Here is a 27,077-nt window from a genome sequence, read left to right on the forward strand (position 1 = left end):
GAGCTTAATGTCGCGATAAAAAGTATCCTATATTACTTCTAACACTTCCAAGAATAGGTGTACTAAGTCTCATGAGGATCGGTTAAGGAGTCTTTGCGTGAAAGCGTAACAAACAAACTTACATTGACATTTATAATATTAGTAGGGAGGGATAGGGAAGTAGGGATAGTGATAGGGATCTACGTACCTACCCATTACCAGCCCACGAATGAGAAGGGTTTAGGCCGTAGTCTACCACGCTGGCCAGGTGCGGAAAAATCAGTGGTGCGTGCCGAGGCTCGAACTCGGAACCACGAAAGGAAAGCCGTAGCTTTAGTACCACCCACTAGGCTTTAACCGCTTATGAATAACATGTTACATAAATACTTATAAGTAGCGGACCCCAGCGCCATCTGTCGGGCTAACTTGTGACTCTAAACCACTCAAACGTATACCAAAAATACATTCAAATCGGTCCAGCCGTCTAGGAGGAGTTCAGTGTCAAACACACGCACACAAGAAATAGGTATATTTATAAAGATACACAGATAAACACTCAGACTCTGAAAAAACCATTAATGTTCATCGCACAAATATTTTTCAGTTGTGGGAATCGAACCCACAACCTTGGTCTCAAGAACAAGGTTGCTACCCAGTGAGCCAATCGGCCGTCGAATATGTGACTAAGATATATAAAACCTACCATTATTAGCTCTATCTCTCTCTCCTGTTAGACAGAAGGCCTCGGTACTGCAACAGGACGTTAAGTCTGAAGATGAGGACGGAGAACTTAATTGGATAGACTACAACAAACAAACCCAAATAGGTATATGATACGAATAGTTTTAACAGAGACACGAAAACACTTTAACAATATAAATATAGGGCAATTTTTTTATATGTGAAAGGTTCGCGACACACAATTCGAGTGAACGTTTCGAGGTAAAAAGGCTTTAGCGTGAGTGAGTCACTAAATGAGTCAACAATTCTGCACCGAGGGAAACCTGCGACCTTTGTTTAAAAAATGTAGGTTATTGATCCATGATCGCAATGAACACGTTCGCTGTATTACAAAACTTTGAAATCTAAATCCAATTCCAAGTAGGTAGACTTAGTGCCTATAAGAAAATTTTAAAACGACTCAATTACCAGCTTGAAAGATTCTTATGAGAAGAAAAAGAAACTCAACAGTTGCTCTTTTCTAACATAAACGTTTTACAAGTTAACAATCGTCATTCTATCTTCCTAGTTATGAAAGCGTAGCGATATGCTTCCAAATTCCAATCACTGTTATTTTAGCCTGCTTATTCTTTGACTGACTTTGAATTTAGTTCTCCTACGGATTTCTTCATTACGACTTTCTTCCCTTAGAGAAACTCCTAACATAAACCGTTCCATAGCACGCAGCGCGACTTAAAACTTGTTGACAAGGCCTCGTTTCCACGTTTCCGTACGTAATCTCAGGCAGGACACACTCACGCCTTTACTTGCTTTAAATTAAATAAAAATTACATCTCCAATGTTGCCTTAAATGGCAAAATCAATTCACAAGTTACGAATGTCTCGGTGATATCATGTAATGACAGTGATGTCACTATAGAGAAACTTAACTCCTTATAAAGTACCCGCGAACACGTAATTTTAAGATTGACGTCCCACTTGCCCACAAATAGAGTTCAGGTCTAATAAAATACGATATGTCTAATATACGTCTCGCTACGCCGAGTCATAACCTAACCTAATTTTACGCGATTTGAAATTTAACGCTCACAATTGTCTCGCATGCTGCTGCTGGGTACAATACGTACGTCTATATAGGTATAACACATATAGGTACGTCCTGAAATTCTTCGTGCGCAGGTACTATTTAATCCAGTAGAGAATAAGATTCCAGCCTTATTATCAATGTCTGAGTGGGCAAAAGCCACTTTGAAGATATCGATATGAATCAAAAACTCACACGATGTTCACGTGTGGGTGTCTAGACGCTTTTAGGTAACAGATAATTAATTTTAAGCCAGAAAAAGAGGAGGAAAAACCTTGCTCACGATATTACCGCCATGTGGAATGTTGAGTCGACCGTTATTGTTCCGATTGTCGTTTCAGTCAATGGTCTTCTCGCGAAAAGCTTCGATCAACGTCTTGAGAAGCTTTCGCTTGGTTGTTGGATCAAGGGTCGCATACAGAAGTCCTTGAAACGACGCGAATTCTGAAGAGGTTCCTCTCTCTGGAGCCCCGACCGCCGGTTGCTTGGGCATTCAAAAGCCCCGCAAGCGGAGTGTGGATGTTTTTTATTTTATTTTTAAGCATTGCTAAAAATTAAAAAAAAAAAAAGATTAAATGATAGCATAAATATATAAACTAATGAAAGTAGGCTACAATAGCAAAAAAAATGCCCGAAAAAGAGGTCGAGCTCCTACCCAACGCGCTATCATCGCTTTATCGTACTTTTTGTATTACGCCAAAATGTCAATCAATAACAAATGGACTTTGAATTTTCCAAAGAAGATAACTATGTTTTTTTTTTTCTATCGAGAAATTTTTACTGACTCTCGTAAAGCGGACCATGTAGTCCTAAATATGGGCAAGAATAACATATAAATTACTCACTCTTAAACAGAATAATTACTTACTTAAATTAAAAAGTTAAAAAAGTAATTTTGATAAACAGTGTTTACAGCCAGTGAGCATCAATTACATAATGTGGGGTCGGAAACTCAGGTGTTAATTTTAGTAATGGGTTAGCGGGCATACGAGTCCTGACACTCGCGAGTCGCGCGGCCACGATTCAAGCGGGTAAAGCCGCGGGAATTTCATACTAATATTGTGAACTAGCTCGACTGCTTCGTAAGTCTAGTAGTTAGAGCGTGATCGACTGCAAATCACGAGGTTCTAGGTTCGATTTGTAAATTGTAAATATTGATGTTGGAAAAGGGCAACAAATGAGTTTCTTGCCGGCTCTTCTCGGTAGAATCTGCTTTCCGAACCGGTAGTACATTCACTACAAACATACATACTTGACGTTTTAAAAGTGCTTATAAAGTAGGCCTACTTGAAATAAATTAATTTTGAATAGCTCGGAGAACCGATGGACGTCGGAGTCCCAAGGTAATGGAATGGCGACGGTAAACGCAGCGTTGGTCGACCTCCAACGAAGTAGACAGACGGCATCAAACGAGTCACGGGGAGCCGTTGGACACAAGCGGCACAAGATAGTGGATATTAGAACGCCCTACAAAAGGCCAACGCCCAGCAGTGGGCGCCAATCGATTGAAGTGATGATGATGACAAAAGGTTGCTTACGTAAGTTACGTAAAATTAAGAACGAATTTACAAATTGGCGGTGACGGCCCGTGCCTCAACGCACGTTAAGCTGTCGGTCCTGCGTCTGATCTCTTTTCGGTCGTGCCGGAGCTGCCGTCCCATCGGACTATGAGAGTGAGGTAAAAGATAGTGCATCCGTGTTTGCATTCATACTGGTGCATTATAATATCTCCCGAGAACCGATGGACGTCGGAGTCCCAAGGTAATGGAATGGCGACGGTAAACGCAGCGTTGGTCGACCTACAACGAAGTAGACAGACGGCATCAAACGAGTCACGGGGAGCCGTTGGACACAAGCGGCACAAGATAGTGGATTTTAGAACGCCCTACAAAAGGCCAACGCCCAGCAGTGGACGCCAATCAATTAAAGTGATGATGATGATGACAAAAGTTTAAAGTTGTTGCTTACGTGACATTAAGTACGAATTTCAAAGTTACGTTACGTAGGTTTAAAGTTCGTATTTAAATAAAAATATATTATTATTATTATATAAAAGATATGCTGGTTTTGAGCCTTCGTTGGAAAACTCATCATAAATGACAGTTCCATTATCTGGATACAATATTACAACACATTAGCGAAACTGAGATACTGATAGACTATATCAATGTCAGGACCTTACATTAGGTATATGAAACTTTTATATAAAACGCGTGGGTTGAAACCACTATCTTTATTCGATAATTTCATTAACCCGATGCCAATGACGCTGGGTCATATTGACCGAGCGAAATTAAAACTGACCTAAAATTTTTATGTCACAAGAACTATTTGTGTAACTGGAAGAACAGCCTTATACTGTTCCGCTTTTTTACACAACAGCTAGTATACTCAGTCTATTGCCGCCTGCAAAGCGAGAAACGTCAAGTCAAAACCGATCATTATGATTCTTGCTCATGGCTTGCGTAATATTTAAGTGGTTTTCATTTATTTAGTGTTTGTCTTTAGACATTATAACTAGAGCAATTGTTATTAATACAATCATATAGGCAATATTGCTTAAAACGTGAGTATATGTTACACAGGCGTACAAAAATTCGCTGTAAATACTTACTATAACATGTGTTATTGAGGAAGACCATGAAAGTTTCATTTGCCTAATATACTGCTCGTATCTTAGTAATAAACCCTTTGTTTATACCATATTATATAAGAAGATACATCTTTTAACTACGCAATCATTTGTCAATATAATTCGGGTCATAATGACCCGAAGTCAGTTACGTTAACCGGGTTAAATTATTTTTTGACCAAGTAATTGTTAATGTGACTCTTATCAATAATATAGATAAAATCGGTACAACGAAGTTCTATAAGATAGTCGGAGACTGCCCTTTTCGATCTACTTCCTCCCTCACCTTTTTACTATAAAGGCATTGTTAGGATTGGCACGAAAGCACTAACTTCCACGTGAGATGGTATTAGGTTGTCTGGAGGGGATCGCTTCAAGCGATAAGGCCGCTTTTTGCATTTATATATATTTTTGTTCAACTATACACAAGAAATAAATACTTTCTACGAAATTTTGAAGTCGTAGCCAAGTCAAAATGTAGAATATTACCGTTTACTTACCTGGCTTTCCTTTATATAGTAGGTACCTGATACAAAATTAGGTACCTAATAAATAGTCCTAATAAAAATAAATAAATAAATAAAAGGCATTACATTTGACTTTAAAATGTTATAGAAAATATGTATTTCTTGCTTTTTAGTTGTTTCACAAAGTCGGTTCTTTTTTGTAAAAAAAAAAAAAATGTTTGAATAAAATTTTAATCTTGTCTAGGTACTAGGTACAGTTACTCGTAAAAACTCAGTTACAAGTTAACAAGTAGAGCTGGAAACTACGGATGTATATGAAGTAACAAGTGGATCCCGCTTATCCAATCTGAACCCAACTGCCTTGAAATGTGTTCAATACACAAAGTAATTAAATTTCAATGAGCACTTTCACCGAGGGTAACAATTTACACGCAGACGTGGGCGACGCGTGGGCAGTTATTTATGTGTAATGCTTTTTGAGAAATACTGCGTGTAACAGACACTGTTATGTTCAATGATGATAATTGTTCTGAGATTTTTTTACACCCTTTATTTTAGCTCCACCTCTATGTATGTTTGTAGCAGACTCCTTTGGACTTGATTTTGACCCTCCTCAAACGGTCTGATTTTGTTCAAACTTTGTACATATATTGAGAACCAATACGCTAATATGATAAGATTATTCTATTTTTCAATTCGAAAATAAGATTTTTGTTTAATTTATATAATTTTCATCTATAGTCGATAAGACAGGAATAATGATAATTTTAATTTCCGACCATTATTATCTTTAGCCCATTTCTGTAATATGAACTTTGATGGTGAATGGTAAACCGATTAATTTTGCTATAATAAAAATAGTAATGAAAAACTAAAAATCACGCTTTTTTAAATGAACTAAAGTAAAAGGTTGAAACTACATAGTTTGATTTTCTATACCAAGCGTGTTTTTTAGTTTTTTTTAACTATTAATTTATAAGGTATTTTTTAAGCTGTTGATTTAATTACCTATTAGAGTGAGGAAGGATATTTCTTTACTACAAATGTATGTCAAACAAATACTTTTGTTGTAGGGAATTATATTATATATCTACTAATGACGGGATGATTAAATGTACCTTTATTTGTTTATTTTATCGACATGCACTGCTAAATTGTGGCTAATTTATAATAGATATTCTGCAATTAGATCATTAATCGACTCAAGACCAACATATAGCATGAGGTATAACTGGTTTTTAGTTTATTTTATTTTATTAAGTAACATAATTTTAACATATCTTTTTTTATGTTTTCTTGGATATGTTTTTATGTGTTGTTTTTTCAAAAATAAAAGATGTATTATTATTATTAATGCAGCTTGCTTCTTTTAAAGAATTTGTATAATTGGTTATACGCACATTTGCTATAAACACATTTTGCTGCTATGTACACAAATTGTTTGTTATCAACGCATCAAAAGTGCCATCTATGTGTCTGTTTGAATATAGAAATATTTGTCGTTGACTTTGGTAAAACCGTTGGCTGTATCCATTAAACAAACAATCATTCCACTTTAATGTATAAGCATACATATATATTTCAATAAAGCGGTAGCGGTGGGTCCATCAATGACAATTCAAATTCACTGTAGATAAATCTATTGAATATGCAGCTATGACTACACAAAGTTTCATGCATTCATACGTGTTTTATGGCTAGCGCAAATATCGGCATCGGGAAATATAGAGTTACAAACATGGCGAAATGTTAGAGCTACCATGGTTCCAGCAAGCCCATACGTAGACTGTCCGCCCGTCTGTCAGTGGCGAAAACCGCTGCCGCCGTATCGGGTTTCGCGGTTTTAGCGTACTGTCGATTCCGCATGGGGAAGCGTACTCTAAGACCAGTGGCGTGCCTAGGATTTTTAATCAAGATAGTCACCAGCCAGGTACATGTTACTTTTTTTTTTTTCTGTATTCCAAAAGAAGTTTTAGACTAGGTACATTCTCGATAAGAATATTTATTTGATGTTGCAGTTTGACGGCCCATTGGCGCAGTTTGCTTTCTCAGCCAAAGGCCGTGGGTTCGATTCCCACGACTGGAAAATGTTTGTGTGATGAACATGAATGTTTTTCAGTGTCTGGGTGTTTATCTGCATATTAAAAGTATTTTATGTATATTATTCATAAAAATATTCACGCTCACTTTAGAGCTAGGTAGATGGCGATGTGTGTATTGTCGTAGTATATTTATTTATTTATTTAGTTTAAGATGTTACAGATAAACTGTTAGACATAAAAGGGCAGTTTTATTGAGGTTTTATTTTTCTTTATTGGGTACGACTTCGACTTCACAGTCGCATTTTTTGCGAGTGCATAATTGTGCAATATTTTCCAAAAAACCTGGGATAAATTAAGTTAAACTTTGTGTCTCTGCAAAACATAATCAAATAGCGTGTAGCGTTTTAGCTGTCTTTCTCATCTGTAGCAAAATTATTATTCCACTGCAAGTTATCTGCAATCTCACCTGATGGTGAGTGATTATGCAGTCTATAATGGTAGCGAGCTTTCACGTTAGGGAGTATGGCAGTTATATTAAAAACATATCCCTGATCGGCGTCTACGCGACATGGTATCGGAATGCTAAATCACTTAGCAACACGCCTTTGTCGGTAGGCAGGGCCACTAACTAGGCACGACCGAAGCCTCCCACCCAACTCACCTGGTGGTGAGTGATGATGCAGTCTATAATGGTAGCGAGCTTTCACGTTAGGGAGTATGGCAGTTATAATAAAATCCCTAATTGGTGTCTACGCGACATCGAGCCGGAGTGCTAAATAGCTTAGCGGTACGTCTTTGTCGGTAGTCAGGGCCACTAAGTAGGCACGACCGAAGCCGAGAGAAAATTCAGATATTATAAATACCCAAACTGTCCCTGCCAGGAATCAAACCCGGGAGCACTAACTTTAAACCACATCGCTCACCGTTGCGCCAGGGACGTCGGCAAAAACATAAAACGAAGAACCACGTGTTTTCACGCGCATTTTTATGCATTTGTGTAAAAACTCACGTGAGATTAGGATAGGGGACCAAATCTCACGACATCACACCTCATGACCATCATCATGTAAATAATGGATGCCCCCAATAATAAGATAACTCGAAATCTCGAGAGTAAGTACGCTGACAAACGTTTCGTTGACGAGCCCACGTGCGGACTGCGAGTGTTTCTACTGCAGCGGGTTACATGCCGGGTCGACGTCCGGTGGCCTTGCCCTTCTAATTTGTGATCGAAACTCGCCAATGTATGGATTTCGTTGAATATTCGAGCAGAGTAGCCCAAAGCTCTACGTAATCTTATACGTGCGTGTACTAGTTTGAAGCGGTTATAGCCTCGTGTTTAGGACTTCGGCTACACTTTCTGAAGGGCCGAGTTCGAATCCCAGCACGCAACTTTTTCTAATTTATGTGTGCTTTATAAAATTAAAACATCGTGAGGAAACCTACATGCCTGAGGATTTCCTATAATGTGCATGCAGTTCCAAGTTAAACACGGCCCGGATGGTAGAATATACGACAATACATCACAGCGACTCCGTGACGTCCGATTTCTCACGCCTTTCGAACGGCCTATACAACGTCGCTACGTTCAAGACCTATGTCTTGACCTATATCCGTAAGAGGAAGGCGCATGCATATTGCTAAATTCGGCATTCAAATGAATGAAAAAAAAAAAAAGGTAATTAAATATACTATTCTGCTAGAGGAGATCTGTGCTATAACGAGCTGGTAATGGGTGATGATGATGACTAGTTGGTTCTAAGCCAATTAACACAACAGTTATATTTTACAACAGTTTATAAAGCAGTAAGCATGTTTGCATGCATACAGCAGCAAAACTGCATAAAACGGCAAAAAAACTCCTCTTTTACGAGTTATATATATAACGTTTAGGGTAGGCAGTGCTTTTGTGCATGTATGAAGTGCAGGCCACCGACTACCATCTTAGACTGTATCATCACTTACCACCAGGTGAGATTGCAGTCAAGGGCTAACTGGTAGTGGAATAATAAAAAATTAACTGATTTTATTAAGTCTTAAAAAACTGGATGGACCGGTTGTGACTGTACGAGTAAATAATTAAAACCTCGATCGCAGCTTTGGGTTTTTCTTAATATATTAAAAAAAATAAAAAAGTAAGAAATAAATTAGGATAATAAAACGGTACCTACTCGGCGTTATAATCTCTGCACCTTCTACCCATTACAGTAAGCAAATAAACTGAAGTGTTGGCATAAATGCGTGAGATAAACACGATACTTTATTGGTGTTATCTTTCCGTCAATTACTGCGATCAGCTGAATGCGTTGATGGTTGCGTGGCGGTGCCTTTTGGCCAATTAATTCCCATGAATCATGTTACTCGGTTTGTAACTGTTCAAATAAGCCTGACCGCGCGATTTCTACAATCTGGCAACGGATTATCCCGACAGCCAAAGCCTTATTATTAAAAAAAAAACAGGTGATAACAAACAAGAGGTGTAAAATATTTTGCAGATGTAGAATAAAACTTAATTCGTGAAAAGTTGAATTGAAAGAAAACTGACAATTTTCCCCAAAAAATATTACATCTCGAGGAATAACTAAACAATATGATAAGACAAACTTCTTGATAGCGGCTAGATTTCTCACCGACGGCAACTTATAACTGAGCTGCGCTTAATGTTGAAATGATTGTTAATGTTGATGTTGGAAAAGAGCAACTACTGAGTTTTTTGACGGCTCTTCTCGGTAGAATCTGCTTTCCGAACCGGTGGTAGAGTCACTACAAACATACATACTGGACGTTTCAAAAGTGCTTATAAATTAGGCCTACTTGAAATAAATGAATTTGAATTTGAATTTGAAAACTATTAACAATACTTGAAAAAAAACTCTTAATTCTACTTATAAACATCTAATTGTAACTTTTCTGACACTTGGCAACCGCTGGAGAAATCACAAATATAAATTTAAATATCAAGTAAAAAAATCAACAAAACTTACCACGAAATTAGTGAAGAACATAACAGGAATCTGTAACCAATAAATAAGATATTTTTAGTCTATACAAATCATAACATACGATATCAACATCAAAGCATTGTTGTACGAGTACATATACGGAATTATAATATGAAAGAGAAAATTTTGGCTTTTCTCGGCATATACATAATAAAGGCCGAAAGATAACTAATTTCGTAGCTAAACCACTTATTAATTCAATGAACAGTTAGTTCAGCTCAACCTTGGAAGAGATTTACATGTAGCTAGCCTGATTTGCATAACAGCGTCATCATGCTATCACAACTTTATCTTTGGGTCTACTGTATCGATTTCAATAAAAGGTATTGACATTATCTCAATAAGCAGTGTACCTTGGGATGGGGCATTACATAATCTCAACTAGTAGTTACTCAAAAGTTTATGCAAATGAAGTTCGGGCGACGTTTTCTTCGCGTCTATATTTAAACACCGGCATTTTCATGAATATGCAGATCCATTTAGGCTTCCACTTCAGCCTTGGCCCGGCTGGCTCACATCGGTATTTACTGTTGCATAAACAAGGTGGAGGCATTGAACCATAACATTATACTACGAAGGGTTGATTGTATATTCGCTAGATAACATGCCTGAGGAATTAAATTGCCAAATCGTCATCATCATCACATCCACCCATTACCGGCCAACTACCGAGCACGGGTCTCGCCCACAGTAAGAAGGTGTTAAGGCCACCACCTCGTTGGCCCAGTGCTGATTGGATTGGACTACACACACCTTTGAGAACATTGTTTAGAACTCTCAAACATGCAGGTTTCCTCGCGATGTTTCCCTTCACCGTTTAAGCAAGTGATATTTTAATTACTTAAAACGCAAATAACTAAGAAATGTTCGAGGTGCGTGCTGGGATTCACACTCGACCCCCCGAAAGTGAAATCGAGCGCTAACCTAATGCGCTATATTGCCAAATAGGTATTTTAGGAAAATTGAGGAGTTTAGACATATTCATTTCTCTGTTAAGATTCAAATCGTCATACAATTCATTTTAGAGATGAAATCTGAAACAGTAGTATATAGAATAGTGATAGCTATAATGGCAATCCTTAGCAGGACCGGTTGACGTTAGATTGAAAGATTCATAGACCGATTCCTTTGCAATCTTTCTTCGGTGACGCGCTACCCATTTTACAAAGAATCCATGTTATTAGAAAGTTCAACGGTATTCGACCTTTCTCATTATTTATTTATTTATTTAATTCGATATTAAAATGATTGTTACAGATAACGCAAAATAGAGACGCGATTATCAGCCCTTAACGTTTAAGATATTAGAAACAAAATTAAAATTTTAAATCATGTAGGCAATTCTCATGCTATTCCAAGTTAAACACGGCCCAGATGGTAGAATATAGGACAATACATCACAGCTACTCCGTGACGTCCGATTTCTCACGCCTTTCGAACGACCTATACAACGTCGCCACAATCAAGACATAGATTGTTGACCTATATCCGTAAGAGGCACATGGCAATATTGTTAAATTCGGCATTCAAATGAATACAAATAAAAATCAATAAATATACTACGACATTAAATACATCGCTATCTAACGCCAAAATAAGCGTAGCTTGTGTTATGGGTTCTAAGATGACATATTAATATTTTTATGAATATTATTCATAAATACTTAGAATATTCATGTAAAGACACTGAAGAACATTCATGCTCATCACACAAACATTTTCCAGTTGTGGAAATCGACTCAGAACTGGAAAATGTGTCGGCCTTGGACTCAGAAAGCAGGTTCGCTGCCCACTGCGCCAGTTGGACGTCAAAATGAATGAATAAAATTAAACTTCTGAGTGATGAAGATACATGCCGAATTAATCGCTCTAGCTAGACTTGATAGATTCGGCAAGAACGATTCGACATTTTTGGTGACATGGGTTGAATTGCATGCTAGATCAGCAAGCACAAAGTTGCAAAAGCGTCAAACCCATAAAAGCCAGTCTGTTATTGAGCAATATCAATAAATTTTAACGGTAAAAGTTCGCAAAGAATTATTTCTAGAAAGTCGATCGAAATGAGGTCGTGTGTATATTTAAGTCTGCAGATCGATATAATGCATTGTTTGTTGCGCCCTTTTTGCGAGCTTTGATGAATTCTGTAGTCTGATAGAAGCAGGCGTTTCGAAAATCCATGATACATGTATTATGAAAATTAAGCTTAATTTGCTATACTCTGCGAAAAGCAGGAGAATCTGTATTGTGTTATTTATAATTTCTTTAATCCTTATACTCCACACCAAACAGATCTTCAGCAATGTAGGGTACATTGCTGAAGATCTGTCTACGCACGTTTCATTGTTATTTGACACTTAACAATTATTCATTGTAAAGTCAACATCTCCTGAGGATGCTCCGGTTTCGGAGCGAAACGTGCGTAGAGGGTACATTGCCGAAGATCTGTGTGGTGTGGAGTATAAGGATTGAAGAAACTGTAAATTACACCATATAGATTCTCTTGCTTTTCGCGGAGTATAGCAAATTTAGCTAAATTTTCATAATAAGGTCATCTATATCTCACAATTTATTACTTCTAGCGCAGGCGTGCTTTGGAGTAAAGAACTCATACTGATAAGGGCGGTGTGGGTAAACTCTGGAAATTAAACTGTAGATAGGACAGCGGATATGATATTGTGGCGCACTTTCAGAAAGGCGTGCATTTAACAGTGGACGCAGTCAATGGACTTACAACCACTTGTATGAGGAATATAGAGAACAGACACTTCTCTACATTTTGATTCGTAATTCATCATCATTTACGACCATCATCGGTCCACTACAGAGCACGGGTCTCGTCCCACAATGAGAAAGGGTTATGGCGGTAGTCCACCACGCTGTGCGCCCAGTGCCGGTTGGTGGACTCCACACACCTTCGAGAACATTATGTAGGACATGCAGGTTTCCTCACGATGTTTTCCTTTACTGTTGAAGCAAGTTATATTTTAATTACTTAACCTTTTCATGAATTCCTAATTGCTTTACTTAAATTGAAGTAACTTTCGGCTGTTTTCGCTTATAAGTTTCCAGTCTTTTTTAAATAATCTTCAGTTGTTTAGTCTTTCGATCCGTTTATTATCCACAATAAATCTTCAATGACTTTAATTCCTACATACAGTACCAATAAGTTAAAAAGGATAAACCACTGTTCTACATTTCTTATTTAACATTAACGTCTAATAGATCTGATTACAATCAATATGACTCCGAGTCGCGATATTTACAATCCAAGAACGATCTTCAAAATTGAATCAGTCGTCGGTAATCTTTACTTTATCTACGCTTGAGCAATTTTTGAATAATGCCTTTCAACTCATTTCACTTTCCCGTAATAATAGCATAAAAGTAGCTACCATGCCCCGTTTCTTTTTACATTCATTTTGAGATATTTTTTTTTCTGTTTTGTTTATATAAATTAATTAATAAATAAATATGCTACGACAATATTCCTATGAGGGTAAATTTATCAATACTATATAACAGTATGAAGTGCTGTATGACAGTATGAAGTATTTATAAATTTAACCTCAAGTTTTTTTTTATATAATTTCTGATTGTTTTGTACGTGCCGTTGTTTGTAGTTTTAATATTACCTACATAAAAATAAGTTGTAAATATTCTCATTGAGTGAAATTGTAATTTCTTTTGAGAAAATAAACGTCTTTAGCCATAACGGACGGACGCAGAAAACATTCATGTTCATCACACAAACAATGTTTTTCGCAGTTGTGGGAATCGAACCTACAGCCTACGGCCGTCAAAGTTAACTGTTCATCCTCTGTTGCTCCATGACCAAAGCTTTGTCAAAAACGTTATACCGTGAAATTTTGCATACCTTTTCATCAAACACCTTCATGATCCCAGGTTACTGAACTTAGTTAAGTTATTGAGAGAAGGTAAGAAACATTCCTCGAGTTTGATATATTGCCCATTGTTTTTAAAACAAAAGGAGAAAATACTTAATACTCAGCATAATGCAAGTTGTAACCGTTAATAATTTAAAGTGCGACAAGTGTGTAGATGCATGTTTCTTTTTTTCCGCCATGTTTTTCCATATATCATAATATTGAAATTGTTTTTTGTAAGTACAGGATATGAATCATATAATGCAAAGTTATTAAGTTAGCTAAGCCGTTTTTTCTATAGATCTTTAACTAAAATATATCCTTTGACAGCTCGGCACATGGCACATTCAGTCACGCTTACTTTGGGGCTAGATGGCGATGTGTGTATAGTCGTGGTATATTTATTTATTTATTTATTTATTTACTTACCAAAGCAGAGATTGAAAGAAAATTGTTTTTTTATGGTTTATTTTAAAGTTGCTGTACAACACTAACAAGAAAACTAATTGCTCTAACTAACTATATGTAAATACTAGCGGACCCCAGCGCCATCTGTCGGGCTGATTTGTGCATCTAAACCATCCAGGGTGCCAGCCAAAAGCATACCAAAAAATTCACTGAAATCGGTCCAGCAGTTTAGGAGGAGTTCAGTGACATACACACGCACACAAGAAATATATATATAAAGATAAATTTTTTGCCTTGAGTCACATAGGTTTATATAGAAATAGTCGCACCGGTATGTATGTATGTGGTTTTAAGTAGCAGGTTCCGAGTTTGATTCCCGGCAGGGACCAATATGGGAATTTATGGCTATGAGTTGTTTAAATTTTCTCCGTTACGGTCTGGTGGGAGGATTTGGCCGTGGCTCGTCACTCTGCCGACAGAGACCGATACGATGTCGCGTAGAAATAAATAAATAATAATAAATATAAGTACTACGACAACACACACATTGCCATATAGCCCCAAAGTAAGCTTCGTATATTTTTATGAATAAAATACACATTAATTCGTATAATATACAGATAAACACTCAGACACTGAAAAATATTCATGTTCAACATCTCCAGTTGTGGGAATCGAACCCACGGCCTTGGACGCAGAAAGGGTCGCAGCCCACTGCGCCAAATGGCTGTCAAACAAGAAACATATTAGGCGTATGTATTTAATGTAATTCCCGCCTAACCGGTTTAGCGTAGCCCATTACATACTATTTATCATAACAAAAAAAAGATAAACAGATAGACAGACAGACAGACAGACAGACAGACAGAAATTTGGAAATCGACACAGTTATGTCTAACAGGTTACCAGGGCATAATAACTATAACAGACAATTATGCAATGAACCGTAATCTTGATATGCAAGCTTTTCCATTGTCTACCGCTATCGATGTGACACAGATCACTGCTCGTACAGACAGAGCAGAGGCCGCGCGACACGCGACCGTATTTATTGCCGGCTACGATAAACGAATAAACTGGAATAAATGTACTTCGTATTTTATTTATTTTTTACTAGCGACCCGCCCTGGCTTCGCACGATTGCAATTTAGATAATTATGTGGGGCAGTTTAGGGTGATTAATAATACAAGGAAAGCGGTGATAGCCACTAGGCTACCCACTAGGGTAAGGCGTCGGTTTTCCTTACGTAGAGTCAGAGTTGGGGCCCCGGCCCGCAGTTGACGGAGCTAAGTGCGTTTTCGATTTAAGCAATTTGAATATGCTTGCTTTTACCGGAGAAGGAAAACATTGTGAGGAAATCTGCATGCCTGAGAGTTTTCGATAACGTACTCAAAGGCGTCTGAACTTTACCAATCCGCACTTGGCCAGCGTGGTAGACTACGGCCTAAACGCTTCTCATTCTAAGAGGAGACCCGTACCCTGTAGTGGGCCGGTAATGAGTTGATGATGATGATGATGATGATGATGATGATGATGATGATGATGAATAATACAATTCCGTAGCACATGATTTTAATCTTTCTCGTAAGGTATAGGCAGCGTTTGCATTGTAAGCGCACAATTTTTTTTTATTACGACATCACAGTACAAATCTTTGACGGACGACTGGCGCAGTGGGCAGCGACCCTGCTCTCTGAGTCCTAGGCCGTGGGTTCGATTCCCACAACTGGAAAATGTTTGTGTGATGAACATGATTGTTTTTCAGTGTCTGGGTGTTTATCTGTATATTATAAGTATTTATGTGTATTATATTCATAAAAATATTAAACAGCTACCTTAGTACCCATAACACAAGCTACGCTTACTTTGGGGCTAGATAGCGATGTGTATTGTCGTAGTATATTTATTTATTTAAATCTACAAATTTATTTGCTTTTCTTTACGAATATGGATGTTCACTAAATATGAACTATTGATGAACCGAGTACTCGGTTATTACTCGGTACTCGGCAAACTCAGCAGTATTTTAATTACTCGTACTTGGCCGAGTAACTTAATTTAAATACAGATTTATTCGGCTTAGCACATAGATTGATATTTTAATTGGTATAAACAATTCATTTCTAACTGCCGTAATATCATTTGGTTTTAGGATAACTTATTAGACAAAATAGTTCGTCTTTGTTAATGCATTCTTTGGTCAAAACGCAGTGCACGTTAGTGTTGAAACCCACATTTCGGGAAGTACTAATCGTACTTAACTTGCATAAAAGACACTTGCGTTCTGTATACGTGAAGCAGGTACCTAACTTGCATAAAAGACACTTGAGACCTGTATACGAAAAGTACTACCTTGCATAAAAGACATCTCGCCCTGCATATGAAACGTACGTAACTTGCATAAAAGACACTTGCGTTCTGTATACGTGAAGCACTAAACTTGCATAAAAGACACTTGAGACCTGTATACGAAACGTACGTAACTTGCATAAAAGACACTTGCGACCTGTATATGAGACGTACGTAACATGCATAAAAGACACTTGCGTTCTGTATACGAAAAGTACTAAACTTGCATAAAAGACACTTGCGACCTGTATACGAGACGAACTAAACTAGCAAAAAAGAGACTTGCAACCTGTATACGAGACGTACTAAACAAGCATAAAATTTACTTTATTCCTGGATGTGAGACGTACGTAACATGAATAAAAGACACTTGCGAACTGTATACGAGACGTACAAAACAAGGATAAAGGTCACTTTCTTCCTGTATATGAGACGTACGTAACATGCATAAAAGACACATGCGTTCTGTTAACGAAAAGTACTAAACCTGCATAAAAGACACTTGCGACCTGTATACGAGACGAACTAAACTAGCATAAAATACTCTAGCATCCTGTATACGAGACGTACTAAACTTGCAATAAAGTCACTTTCTTCCTGCATATGAGACGTACGTAACATGAATAAAAGACACTTGCGACCTGTATATGAGCCGTACGTAACATGCATAAAAGACACTTGCGTTCTGTATACGAAAAGTACTAAACTTGCATAAAAGACACTTGCGACCTGTATACGAGACGAACTAAACTAGCAAAAAAGAGACTTGCAACCTGTATACGAGACGTACTAAACAAGCATAAAATTCACTTTATTCCTGGATGTGAGACGTACGTATAATGCGTAAAAGACACTTACGGTCTGTATATGAGACGTACGTAACATGCATAAAATACACTTTCGCCCTGTATACGAGACGTACTAAACTTGCATAAAGAACACTTGCGACCTGTATACGAGATGTACCAAACTAGCACAAAAGACACTTGCGTTCTGTGTATATGAAGTATCACGTACGTGACATGCATAAAATACACTTACAACATGTATACGAGACTTACTAAACTTGCATAAAATACACTTGGAGCGGGAGCTGGCTCGCTCGCCTTTATAATCAGATGTGAAAACCTGTACTCTGTTTGACGACAATGAAACCGCGTAAATCTCGGCACTCGGTACTTACCTGGTGAGTACAGTAGAGCTAACTTGTATTAGAATAAAACAGAAAACACCAGTCGCTTCGAAGTTGCACCAACATAACGGATTTTGTTGAAAAAAAAAACCAGGACGAAGATCGCGGGCAACAGCTAGTGTCATTATAATAACAATGCGGGTCATTATAAAAATTACAAACAATTAGCAACAGCCGTAATCTTAATGTGCAAGTATTCCATTGTCTCCTACTATCGCTTTGACACAGATCACTCTTAGTGAAGCTCTTAACTGTGGTTAGTGGAAAACCATCGCCCATAACATGCAACATACCGCCCTGTGCCCATTAATTTGAGAGGTAGGTTTTAAACCTCATGTGTCTATAACTACATCGGAAAACACGCCCTTCCGATCGGGACACAGCATAACAACAATGCTGATTAGCGGCATGGATTTTAGTACAACATTAAAATCGCTTTAAGCCTTGTGAATGTAACGACGTACTTTATCTTCAAGTAACCGATGTTGTAAGTAATTCATATACTTCATATACTACAACAACGCACACATCGCCATGTAGCCCCAAAGTAAGCGTAGCTTGTGTTATGGGTACTAAGATGACTGATGAATATTTTTATGAATAATATATACATAAGTACTTATAATATACATAAAAACACCCAGACACTGAAAAACATTCATGCTCATCACACAAACATTTTCCAGCTGTGGGAATCGAACCCACGGCATTTGACTCAGAAAGCAGAGTCGCTGAAAACTGCGCCAATCGGGCGACCAAAGTTGTAATAACATAATGTCCAGCAAGTCATGTTAAAAATACTTTTATCAGTGTGTACATTGTAACACAGTAAGGGATATGTTTCCGGTTTTAACGGTAGTGAAAAGTGTGTAATAGATAAATAGCATCGGCCTGAAAACCCTCCCCGGTTGAACACCCCGTGCACGCTACAAATTAACGTGGCCTTATTATTGAGGTCGAGCATTGTAATCCGATATTTTTCCACTCATACACCCTCCCCCCCCTCCAGTTTTAACAAATAAGCTGATTAGGGGAAAACCAACCTAAGTTAGCGTGTCGTTGGATGAACTTATAACTGGAACGAACGTTTAACCTTTAACCTTTAGCTTAGCGGTAAATATTAAGCAAACAGCATGAACCGTTTACAAAGGTCAAATGTGAGGTAGGAAATAAAGGTTACAGAGTCAGCTTTTGGGTTTGTTTTATGAAAAGAAACAAACGCGTACCAAGTCAGGGGAAACAGCCTAGACTCCCCGAAATAACCAAGATTAAATACATAATGAAATATATATACTACGACAATACACGCATCACCTTCCTACTCCAAAGTAAGCGAAGCTTGTATACTAAGAAAACTGATGAATATTTTATGAACAATATACCTAAATACCTACTTATGATATACAAATAAACACCCTGGCACTGAATAATATTCATGTTCATCATACAAACATTTTCCAGTTGTGGGACTCGAACCCACAGCCTTGACTCAGAAAGCAGGGTCGCTGTCCACTGCGCCAATCGGCCAATCGATTTACGATTTGTCGTGCTCGAGGCACGAAGTTGAACAATAATAATTTCCTAACTCAATACCAATATTTTCCCGACCTGGTTACCGAACTCAAGAGCATGCTTAGGTACTAGGCCAATGTAGCAGTCATATGTGTATATCTTATTATATATCCCGTAGGTACCATATCTCACCCTTATTTGACTGTAATACTGGTGATTTGCACATTAGCTCTCAATAGAAAATGCCTGTACTAACTACAAGGTTATATATGGATTCCTTTTGAAAAGCGATCGCTTTGGCCGCAAACACATTATAAACGAAAAGCCCGATCGCTTGAAGGTTTGGACCCTTGTACGAAGTTGCTACAAAAGGCATAAAGGAACACGTGGCCGCAGACCTACCTTTTACCTTTTACCCAGCGAAAATCCTCACAAAGGTTTCCCGATTTACATCAACACACAACCTTTACACGAACAACGTAAGGTAGCTTTTCAAATAAAGATAAATTAGCAACATTGTAAAAGGTTACGAGTTAGGTCTCGGGAGTCACGCGGTTCAAACTTCAGGGTGACACATTATGTGGCTAACTGATTTCAATTCAGACTGATTCGTACATCGTATCGTTGTGGAAACTTAAAGGAAAGTAATTAAATTAAAAATGTTAATGACAACGACGAAACCAAACTTCCAGCTATAGCTGACGACCGATTGACGCAGTGGGCAGCGACACTGCTTTCTGAGTCCAAGGCTGTGGTTTCGATTCCCACAACTGGAAAATGTTTGTGTGATGAACAGGATTTTTTTTCAGTGTCTGGGTATTTATATGTATTTATGTATCGTCATCTTAGCACCCATAACACAAACTACGCTTACTTTGGGGCTAGATGGCGATGTGTGTACCTACTGTCGTAGTATATTAATTATATATTTATTTATTTACTTAAAACATAAACTATTATAACCTACTCTATAATATCCTCTTTAGGATACCATAATAGATTAGGCGCAAAGATATAAAATTTTGTATCAGAAAAAAATAATTTATCCCCCGATTATATCCACTGTTAATGGATAAAATTATCTCATCCACTCGCCAAAGAACGGCAACTGCGGAAGGAGAAGTATTCCTTCATTTAATATTACTCGTATGGTCTTTGGATTTCCACCCGTGCGCTCATGTTCGGAGAGTGGATAAAACTGTGGGAGAAGGTAAAAATTGTGCCTCGGGCCTCGAAGAAACATGTCTCCTGCCCATGCAAGCCGTGAAGAAGTTGTACGCAAACGACTTTGCGGGGAAACGCTAGTACTCGTAGGTTACACAAATCGAATGCCTACAAAATAGTACTTTTAAAATACTGTAGTGAAGAAAAACGTACACTGGTTCGATTGACTAGTCCACGAGGCGACTGCCACGTTTTTCTAATCGCGGCAGCTGATATCTGTATTCGAAAATTTCGCCCACTTTAATCTACCCGACCACACTATTTACTTATTACACGAATATTGTAGAATATAATCGCTCGTGGTGGAGAAAACACAACAAGAACACTATTTAAAGAGTCAATATTTTACTCGAAAAGTGCTTGATAAATCCTCATTAATCTGTGGTCGAAGTAATAGATAATGGCTACACTATGGATTTCCATCCTCCATTTTTTATATTTCCGCATCCTTATCTGCCCGCATCACGCCGCCAATTAGTTGCACACCTATATCCGCGGCAAACGCACGTCAATCTTCCGCTCAATAAAACCACATGGTCGGCCGGCCAAAGAACCTTATACTGGACGATTAATAGTATTTAAACCTACATCAGTGCTTTAGTGTTTAGTGATAACCTGTGAAACCTTGTGAAGTGACGAGAAATCAAGAGAACTGCATTACGACGAACTGTAAGTCCACGTGCAAATACTTTTCTGTCCAACCCTAGTTATCCCTTGTTCTATATCCTTTAAAGCCATAGTTTAAACATTAAAAAGGGGAAAAGAATCCAGCAAAACCTAAAATATACAGTCCACTAAATTCACAAAGAAAATAAATACCATTTTATGGTGATGATTCCCCGAAAGTAAAAATGGCGTCACCATAAAATTTGGTCCTTCGAGCCGGATTTCATAAAAAATATTTGATCACTTCCATCGAATTTCATAAATTTTAGTCATTCGATCCGAAGATCGGCCGATTCGATTTAAATTCATAATTTTAGGATTTAAATTATCGTTAATCATTACATTCTATGACTTTAAAGTTCGGAATTATTATTAGTCTATGCAACTTAAAGTACGCCATATTGTAGGTATTCACTAGTTCAGTTTGTAAGTTTAATACCGCTAAGATATTGTCTACATAATAGATTTAACGTTTTGTTTACTAAGTAAAGAAGTACTAAGTATTTTATAATTATATATCTCTTTTCCGCACCGCTTGCTTAGTATTTCTATATAGTTTTACCCCGCTACTTAGTATTAAAAACGGATGAATCGTAGGTAAAGATATCTATTTCAAACGCATCATACCTACCAAACAATGCGCTCGGCCGCAGTCGTTTTTGTCGCTCGCTGCATTCAAGGTCACGCATGACCGCTAACTTGTTAATTGTTATACCTAGTTCTTTGCCCGGTTTAGTTTTTAAAATAGCATTATAACACTTTTATTTAACCGCTCGCGTCTATAAAGGGGTTGTGTGTTTATTATTATAAGACTGCAACTACTTTATATATTTTACGCATTTCTTGACGCATTTGCAAACACTTATACACCTTTTTTATTATATTTTTATTTTTATAATTCGGTTTACTCCTTCAGAATGAATAAACCAGAGTCGGTTTCTTCACCAAGTCCATATAGCAAGGAAGAATGTAAGTTACGGTTGTTGGAAGGCAAACGGGACGTTATATTTGCTCGTATGCAAAGAATGTTTGACACCGCTATTCAAGTCGAATCGGACAGCAGTAAGCTGCCTTCTTTATTGTCTCAGGCTTCAAACATAGACACTTTACGCAAAGAGTTTGAGTTAAATTTAGATTTATTCAATGAGGCGCAGTTAATGTTGAATCCAAAGGCTATGATTAATTACCAATCGTGGACTTCATTTGAAGAAATGTTTTGCTATGTCAAACAAATAATGGAACGTCACTCTAATGTTGATAATACGAGTTCAGAGAATGACAGCGCACGTACTATCTCTAGTTTTCCTAAATTAAAATCCCATCTTCCGCCTATAGACTTAATGGAGTTTGACGGTCAGTTAACTAAATTTCCTTTGTTCTACCAGCAGTTTAAAAACATGATACATGATAATCCTAACTTAACCAATAATGAAAAGGTATTTTATTTAGTTGGTAGGTTAAAAGGGAAAGCCGCATCTGTATGTGCAGGATTGCCAGCCACCGCAGAAAATTATCCTATTATTTGGGAGGCGTTAATACAAAAATACGACGATCCGCGTTCGTTAGCCTGCGCTTATTTAAACCAATTATTGCAATTTAAACCGCTTGCTAGTACTAATGCTAATTCATTAGATAGCTTTATAAATACATTTAATTCTTCAGTAGAAGCTCTCAAACAATTAAAAATCGATCTTACTGATTTTATATTCTTTCACTTAGCCACGCTTAAATTAGATGCTGATACAGTTAAAATGTTTGAGATAATAAATCGCAAAAAACAAATTCCTACCTATAGGAGTCTTATAGAATTTGTGAAGGAACAGAATAAAGTAATGTCGCGCTCTCTTAATAAAGGATTAGAATTACCTCAAAATAGATATAAGGGGAATTCGATTCCGAAGCCTTCTACCAAAAGTTTTGTAAGTACAGAAACTGTAAATACTTTAAATAGTGCAGCTTGCAGTTTGTGTAAAATTGGTCAACACACACATCTTTATTCTTGCCCTGCATTTATGAAGTTGTCTCCGCATGAGCGGCATTTACATGTAAAAAATAATAACTTTTGTAACCGATGTTTATCGACTCATCATAAAACTTTAAACTGCTCTTCTCAGCGAAACTGTAAAAGGTGCTCATCGGCATCACATCATACTGAATTGCATTTTGAACGCAATAATTACAACGCTAAAGATTTATTACCTAAAACGTCCAAATCTAACATAGGTAAACCGCCCTCATCTCCTAACGCAATTAATTCGCCTCGCGTGTCATCAGTTATTACTGAGGCACCTTCGACAAGCTCCTCTAGTGAAAATACACTAAATAAAAATAATTTTATATCTCAGACCACAAATACCACTTTGGTATGTAACGTATCATATGATTGTTTAGAACGCGTCACAACAACCACTTTGTTAGGTACTGCGAAAATAAGAGTGTATGACAAAAATAATTGTGCACATCTTATAAGATGCCTAGTGGATCCCGCATCGCAAAGAGATTACGTTTCAATCAGTTGCTGTGAAAAATATTCGCTACCTATTAGCTTTCAGAGTCGTTTTTCTGAAGTTCAAGGCATCGGCGGAGTATCGCAAAAAATAATTGGTGTTTCAGAATTTACGTTTAAATCTCGTTTTAATGACGCGAATGAATACTCAATACGCCCTCTTGTAGTTGAGCGAATCACTTCTCAACTGCCTGACTCTCATGTAGACATCACAGCCATTGATGGTCTTATTAAAAATTTACCTCTGGCTGATGATGATTTCGCAGAACCTGGTCCAATTGATATATTACTAGGGGTAAATGTGTATCGAAAAATAGCAATGGCTGAAAAAATAAATGGTTATGAAAATATGCCTTCCGCATTTGAAACCTCTTTGGGTTATATAATTATGGGCGATGCACCTATTTTATCTAAACCTAATAATTCCCGCGCTTTGTGTTTTTTCACGAGTGAACCTTTAGATAAAATGTTAGAGAGATTTTGGACAATAGAAGAGCCTCCTTCCCGCAAATTCTTAAGTCCTGATGAACAAAGGTGTGAGGACATATATACGGCTTCCACTGTACGCCAACAGGACGGAGCATATTCGGTAGATCTTCCCTTTAAAGAAGATCCTAATTTATTAGGTGATTCGTATTTTACCGCAAAGAAGCGTTTTCTCAATCTGGAAAAACGATTCATTAGAGATCCCGAACTTCATATTAGATATAATGAAGTTATTAAGGATTACCTTGATAAGGGTATCCTCAAACGCTTACCACCTGATGAACCTGCTTCACCAGGTTATATCTTAGCGCATCATCCAGTGATACGCGAAGACAAGAGTACCAAGGTACGAATCGTACTAGATGGTTCTTGTCCCACTGATTATTCTCTTCTTAAAATAGAAGAACCCTCCGCAAATAGGAAATTATCTTTAAATGATATTTTGTATACTGGTTGCAATTTGCAAGCAGACATATTTAACATTCTTTTGAATGTCCGCATTTTCCGCATCGCATTTTTTGCTGACGTCCGACAAATGTATTTGTCTATATATGTCAATTCTCCGCACCGCAAATATCAACGCATTATTTATCGATCTTCACCAAAGGACCCACTTGAAATGTATGAATTTACTCGAGTGACCTTTGGTCTCCGCTCATCGCCCTTTTTGGCATTACGCACACTGCGCCAGCTGGCTAGTGACGAGCGCCAGCAATGGCCTCTCGCTGCATCAGTGGTTGAGAGAGACGTCTACATGGACGACCTAGCTTCTTCCGCCTCATCTCTAGATGAAGCGGTAAAGATAGCTCAAGAGTTGATACAACTGTTTAAGGCTGGTGGATTTGACTTAGTGAAATGGACCAGCAATTCGACTGAATTGCTCGGACACATTCCTTCATTTCACCGCCAATCTGAGTCGATCTCTCTTGACACTGATGACTCTTTTAAGATTCTTGGTCTTCATTGGCTTCCCGCATCTGATGAATTTATTTTTAGAGTTTCGCAACCGCAAGGTGATTGTACCAAAAGAGCTATACTTTCAGCTACCGCGCGTCTTTATGACGTTCTAGGTCTTGTTGGTCCAGTCATTTTATTCGCTAAATTACTCATAAAGGAGTTATGGCTTCTAAAAATAGGATGGGACGAGTGTCCCCCTCAACACATATGTGAAAGATGGCAAAATTATATAATTGAACTGCCTATTATTCAGAATCTTAAGTATCCTCGTCATGTTGGAATAGAAGACACTTCTGAAATTTATCTTCTCGCATTCTCTGACGCTAGTGAGCAAGCATTTGGCTCTGTTTTATACTTATACGTTAAAAACAGAAATCAAAGGCCTATAATTACACTTATTTGCTCTAAATCCCGCGTAGCACCGGTAAAACCAACGGTCACGCTAGCTAGGTTAGAGTTAAATGGAATAGTATTGCTTGCTCGACTTGTAAATTCAGTATATAATATATTGTCAACCCGCATCAAAATAAAGGAAGTACTCGCGTTTTCTGATTCAGAAGTCGCCCTTTGTTGGGCACTCTCTTCGCCACACAGGTTTAATACATATGTGGCTAACCGCATCTCTCAAATTCATACGCTATTGACATCAATTAAGGTGAACTTTTATCACATACCTGGTGTTCAAAACCCCGCGGACTGTGTGTCTCGTGGCCTTATGCCCACACAGTTTTCAAAACACGACCTTTGGTTTAAGGGTCCCCCATGGTTGTCTTTATCTTCAGAAGAGTGGCCCATAATAAAGTTTTCCTCTCATCAGGTTTCTTCATTACCTGAGGAGAAAACTACAACGCACTTAATAATATCGCACGATGAATATACAATTATAAAGCTTGGATCTAAATGTTCTTCTTGGACTAAATTTCTTTACGCCACGATTTATGTACTCAGATTCATGAAAAAACTTCCGCGCAGAGATATTATTACAGCTGAAGATATCAATGCAGCTGAATTACTGATAATTCGCACAGTACAACGCTCAGTCTTTCGGACTGATATTGACAACATTAAAAATAATAAACCATGTTCGTCAAAATTACGAAAATTATTTCCTTTTGTTTCTGAGGACATTCTTCGGGTGGGTGGACGTCTTGCTTACTCGTCGTTAGACTACTCGCATAAACACCCAATTTTATTACCCAAGAAGGGACACATAATAGATCTGTTAATTGATCACTATCATCGTAATCATTCACACGCTGGCCCTCAATTGCTTCTGTCTATATTGAGACAAAAATATTGGATATTATCCGCTCGTTGTGTGGTACGTCAACGCATACATAAGTGCAATGCATGTTTTAGGCATAATCCTAAGCCTACATTTCCACTTATGTCTGACCTTCCTAAGTGTAGGATAGAGAAAAGTAAGGCATTCCTACACACAGGTGTAGATTACGCTGGACCTCTCTATATCACATTGACTAGGAAACGCGGCATACGTAGTCAGAAGGCATATATATGCCTATTTGTTTGTTTGGTTACAAAGGCGGTTCATATAGAGCTAGCCTCTGATCTGAGTTCCTCCGCCTTCTTAAATTGTTTTAAAAGATTCCAGGCCAGGAGAGGAAATTGCGAAGTCCTGTATTCAGACCAAGGGACCAATTTCGTTTCATCCAAGGCTTATTTGAATGAGTTACATACCTTTTTAAAGTCAGAAGATTATTATAAGGACTTTAGTTCCGAATTAGCTAAATATCGTATAGATTGGAAACTTAATGCACCAACTGCAAGCCATTTTGGAGGAGTCTGGGAGAGTAATATTAAAAGTGTTAAAACTCTACTTTTTCGCGTAATCGGCAAACAAATTCTGACATACGAGGAAATGCTTACTGTACTTAATGAAATTGAGGCTGTACTTAACAGTCGACCTCTGTATGTTTTAAGTTCAGATCCCTCTGAACCCTCCGCGCTAACGCCTTCGCATTTTCTTTCAACCGTACCTTTGGAA

The 27,077-nt window shown here is 37.8% G+C and overlaps 1 protein-coding gene across 1 annotated transcript in view; it reads right to left on the minus strand.

Annotated features, from left to right (window-relative positions):
• Positions 1–27,077, minus strand: part of LOC120629315 (protein tweety-like) — a 136,659-nt gene that overhangs the window by 59,907 nt on the left and 49,675 nt on the right. The window contains exon 2 of the mRNA XM_039898224.1: positions 9,870–9,899. The gene's annotated coding sequence lies outside the window, so the exon portion shown is untranslated. The remainder of the gene's footprint in view (positions 1–9,869; positions 9,900–27,077) is intronic.

Source organism: Pararge aegeria, chromosome 14 (assembly GCF_905163445.1).
Source record: "Pararge aegeria chromosome 14, ilParAegt1.1, whole genome shotgun sequence".
Taxonomy (NCBI): Eukaryota; Metazoa; Arthropoda; class Insecta; order Lepidoptera; family Nymphalidae; genus Pararge; species Pararge aegeria.